The sequence below is a fragment of the Rhinopithecus bieti genome, unplaced genomic scaffold (genome assembly GCF_001698545.2).
Source record: "Rhinopithecus bieti isolate Rb0 unplaced genomic scaffold, ASM169854v2 scaffold_33535, whole genome shotgun sequence".
Lineage (NCBI taxonomy): Eukaryota > Metazoa > Chordata > Mammalia > Primates > Cercopithecidae > Rhinopithecus > Rhinopithecus bieti.
In genome coordinates, this window is record NW_016814304.1 from 613,876 (window position 1) to 619,148 (window position 5,273).

The following is a 5,273-nucleotide window of genomic DNA, read 5'->3' on the forward strand; positions in this document are numbered from 1 at the left end:
CTTCGAGCACTGAAATGAAAGGCTTGTCAAATGAATTCTCTATCCGGTGAAAACACACTTCAGGAGACGAAGGGGAAATGCGGATGTTCTCCAACAAGGAAAACGAACAGGAATTGTTACTTACGAGCCCACCCTTGAAGGATGGCTAAAGGAGCTTCTCTACACAGAAAGGAAATAACTGCAGAAAACCCGGAATCTTGTGAACAACACCAAAGAGCTCTGGAATGAGCAAAAATAGAGGCCAATGTAATAAACCGTATCCTTCATGTAAGTTTCTCAAATCATATCTGATGGTAGAAGCACAAATTCTAACATGATGTGATGTGACAATCAATAGGTAAGTATGGAGAGGAAATACATACAGCAATTTTATTTAAAACATGGGGACGTAAAGGGATCTAAAGGAACATAAGATCTCTATACGTCACATTAAGTGGTGAAATGTTGATATCAGTGGCCTGTGTTAGTTAAACACATGTACTGTGTTTACTTAACCTAGAGCACTAAGAAAATTATGTGAAATTCTATACTCAAAATACTATAAGTAAATCAAGATGGAATCTAATCTTTCAAACGTCTGACCTCTTAAAGATTTTTCGTTAAAGTAAGTTATTTAAAAAGTGAATGCATTTTAAGTTCAGCAAAATAGAGAGAGCAGAGAGTCAGAGCGTGGCAGGAAGAGAGACAGAGAAAGAGGTAGACAGAGATACCTGATTTTGCATATTCAATATAAAATGAGAAAAGAAGTAGGAGTGTACAAACATCACCAAAAACATCAAAGGGGTAACCCAAATGTTCTCTGCATCAGATAATGCCTACTTTGCTGTGGCAAGTGTCACAAAAATAAATAAACCTATTTTAGGGCTTATCTTATTTAAATGAAAACAGTTTTTCTAACTCTTTGGAATCCTTAACTTGTTTTTGTTGTTGTTGTTTGTTTGTTTGTGACAGAGTCTTGCTCTGTCACCCAGGCTGGAGTGCAATGGCATGATCTCGGCTCACTGCAAACTCCGCTTCCTGGGTTCAAGCGATTCTCCTGCCTCAGCCTCCTGAGTAGCTGGGATTACAGGCACACACCACCACGCCCAGATAATTTTTATATGTTTAGTAGTGATGGGGTTTCACCATGTTTGTCAGGTTGGTCTTGAACCCCTGACCTCAGGTGATCCACACCCCTCGGCCTCTCAAAGTTCTGTAATTACAGGCGTGAGCCAAGGCGCTTGGCTGGAATCTTAACCCCCTTTTTTACACCTCTTCATTCACCAAATCTTGTGACCTTCCCCATGCCCTCTCCTGCAATTCATTTCTAGATTTCCAAGGAGTTCAAGGTAGATGGCCTTGAAGGTAGATGGCCCACAGTTCTCCTTATTAGTACATTTGTATGAATCAGACCATAGGGACCATTTTAATTTTAAGTTTAAAAAAATACGAGGAAAACTTACTTCTTGCGTAATTGTAAAAGTCCCCAAAAAGCATATAAAATTTGAATAAGTCCAAAAAAAAAGACCTTTTCTTTGTTTGTTTTTCATGGCACAGTAGGCTGAAATATTGTTCTCTAAGCCTGTCTAAAAACTATCTGTCTTTCTTGGGCACATAACCTTCTTCTGTTTATTATCTATAATGATAGTTTATCAACTATCATCTATAGTTGTTTAATCCCTGACTGTGTAAAGTCTGCTGTTAATTTTTAGAAAACAAAAGAGTTGTCCATTTTGTATAGACTTGGAAATAATTTTTGTCCAGTAGAGAATATGATCCCCGAAGTTCTGGTGCTATTTCTGTGCAGTGTATGAACTAGTTTTCTTTCTGTCTAATTTAGCAAGCCCATTTCATCACTCTCATTGGGTAACTGACTGGGGGCATATCTGTGTCTCGTGTTCTCAGAACCAGCTTCTCATCCTGCTGGGCTTCTCAATAGCTGCCCCATAAATCTTTAACATATGTTCATTGTCAATTCCTCTGAGGATTCTATTCTTCTAGTTGTGAAAATTACACATAGACAAAACAAGATAGAGAATATGCTAATTTTAAAATACATTTTCTCCATTAATCAAGCTTGCACTGTTGGGAAAACACTGTTTTGTCCTAAATGTTTTACCTAATTTTTACACGATACTTAGAGTATGGGGGCTTATTTAAGATCTGAGGGTGGTTATGATTTAAAAGATTTATGCACAGAGAAAATAGACACACAATTTTCAGTTGAGTCTTCCATTTTGAGAAAAACTCCCAGGAAGACTGGATTATAAACCCTAGTAGTTTATTCTCTCACTCAAACCCTTTAAACCTTTGTAATATGGCACTTTTTTTTTTTTTTTTTTGGTTTTTTACAATTAATGTTATTTCTCTCCCATTCTATTTGTATTTTCTTACAGAGTCAATGAAAGCAAAAGCAGAGGCTTATTAAGCCAACTCAATGGCATTACGCCCCAGCAAATCCAGTAGGTCAAGTGCCATAAATTATGGCCTTTTGCATTGCATGAGTACCATGAAGATAAATGAGGACGCTAACACAAGACACTGAAGGAAGAAAAGGACACATTTCACTCCAAGTTTTTGTTCTCCAGTTTATTTTTTATATCTTTGGGTAAAGGTAGCATTCCATTACCTGTGAACAAATACTTTATACTACACCTTTAGCTATTTCTCCCATATACATGACAAAATTGTCAATTCCAGAATATTGACACAAACTTCATAACACTGAACAGTCTTTCTGGCAACTTAAAAAAGGAAAAATAAAAGCTCCAAATACTAAATTGATGTTCTGTGCCTTTACGTATCACATATTAGAAAAATAAATGGTCATAATAGTCTCTGAAAATCCTCCTCATTGGTTCTCACACACATTTGTAAATGCTGATGTGTTTTCTAACTGTATTTACATCTCTTTCACGCCTGTCTCTCCAATTCTACCAGGTAATGTACTTGGTCTTTTTTTTTGTTTTTCCTTTAACATTGTAATATTGTGAAGCAGGATGAAAGGAGTCCAGCTTTCTGTTTCTATACTTGTGCTCCCTAGAGGCAACAGAGATTGGGGGACTGTAAAAGAAAAGTGGAGGTAAAAGTGTTTCCTCCACATTGGAAGGAGATGCCTGAGGTGCAAGGGAGGAGCAGCAGGAGTGGTCAGTTGGATCAGATCGCAGCAGGTGCATTTCACTTTCGTGTGGCCTCATCGTCCTAGCAATGGCTCAGCGTTCCAAGCATGGAAGCTGCAGAGGAGAGTAGAAGGACCCTGGATAGGATTTCCTGCAAGAAGAGAGGACACAGCAGTCTCGATGCCTCCACGTACCAGTGCCGTGGGAACAACTAAGATGCTGGCACCATGGCATGGCACCAGGGGGAATTATAAGAATGGTTGGAACAAAACATTACATACTTCAGCAAGATTGTGGCTTGAAATAAAGATTAAATTACATTATAAAAATATAAATTTAATGCGTATGGCACAATTGCTGTATAGATATTGGATAAGGTGTGGTTGTGACTACTTATTTTTGTAGGATGAGAATGTTTGTACTGTCATTGTCCTAATCATTATGATGAAGAATCTGTTTGGAAACAAGTGAGGTTTGTATTCACAACCTGCCTGCCTTTGACTGATGTTTCTCTCCAGGCTCTCACATCAGCTTCATTATCCCTGAACGCCTGTCAGAAGGTGAAGGCTCAGGTCACTGTTTGTTTCACCATTTATGTTATTTTCATGAAGATTTGAAATAACACCATGACTACTACTATAAAGATAACTCACAAAACAGACCAACAAAATACATCAGGGCATAGAGCATTTTGAACCTTGGGATCAGGTGTGGGAGAATATTGTGTTTAACAGTGTCAATTTGAACTTCTTTTTAAGTTCTTAATGTTCAAAGTAATTGAACATGTGTGTGTCAGGGGTCAAGTCCATCTCATGGTTAAACTGCACTAGTGGATTGGGGATATAAATGAAATATGCTTTCACAGTCGAGAACATACCCCATGACTCCAGCTTTTTTCCCCTGAATTCTTTTAGATTTTACTCTGGTCTACAACAAGCCAAGAACTTGTCTTTTCCCTTCTGAAATTTCTTTCAGAATCAGTTTCTATGAAAGCAATAATAGTCCCTGCAAGCACATACCACACACACACACATGCACACACACAGCCCACCCACATGTCAATATACAGGTACACAGTATCACTCACCCGTAGTCATATTTCTGGAGGTAAAAAAGTGAATGCTGGATAGTCAAGTAGAAAGGATACTGTTAAAAGGCAAGCAAAAAGCTGATTACCTTTTATCTGGGATATTCCTTCTTATATAATAGTTAATAGTGGACTCTGAGTCCTCCCCTTCTGGGTCAGTTAGTTAAAATCCTGCCCGCTTAATTCCCATTTAAATTATTACCATCCATGGGCCATTCTGTGCTGTAAGATTTTTTAAATAAGTATTTTTGATGAAATGATATTCATACTTCAGAACTCAGGTATCATTGTGACCCTTTCCTTGCAATCTAAAACAAGGTCTATAATTTTGTTTTGGAAACATGTAGCTAAGGCATTGATTGTACTGAAACCAAACTCCTAAGAGACACTACAATTCCAGAAGTTATTTTAAATAGTTAGCCCCACCCACCATCCCTCTCCACTTCTCACTCTGGTGGTTTGCTGAACAGAGGTGATCCTCCTGTCTACCACAGTGAGGCCCTCAGTGGAGTCCTGCTGTTGAATATCCATGTATGTGCGTATCCTGAGCCAAACGATCACCAACTGCCGATTTCATGACTGTTTCCTAAGAGAATGTTGTCTATGATTATTTTATCTGTTACTTAGATACAGTCAAAATTCAGTGTTAAACGTAGGAAAGTATGGTACTCTTCTCTCAGTGTCTAATAGAAACGCATACACTACATGTATATTCAGTCATCACATAAGCTAAATCATTCAAACCACTCTTTATTTATGTTTCTGTCTGTTTTCAAAATTTTGAAAATGCAAAAGATCAAGCTATTGGCCCAAATTCTACATGTTAGTTGAAGGTATCAATAAAGATAATTTTATTGGCGGTTATGCCATGACATGTTTATTCACTCTGTTGAATATTTAAAGTAACCCAGATATACACTGTGATCTACATTGTGTAAGTAAATCTTATAGTTATTTCCATAATTTGAATATGTAATTCTTATCACAAGTACATGATTGCTGGATCTAAATCAAATAATAATTTTTATGTTCTTGATACCTACTGGCAAGCTGCTTTCTTAAATGATTAACCAATTTATATTCCTTTA

General features: G+C 37.4%; 1 long non-coding RNA gene across 1 annotated transcript; it reads right to left on the minus strand.

Annotated features, from left to right (window-relative positions):
• Positions 1–2,616: 2,616 nt before the first annotated feature.
• On the minus strand, positions 2,617–4,754 carry LOC108514055 (uncharacterized). The gene is made up of 3 exons (XR_001881097.1): positions 4,636–4,754; positions 4,186–4,244; positions 2,617–3,249 (listed from the first exon to the last, which is right to left on the minus strand). It is a non-coding gene; the product is annotated as an uncharacterized LOC108514055 (long non-coding RNA).
• Between the last annotated feature and the right edge of the window lie 519 nt (positions 4,755–5,273).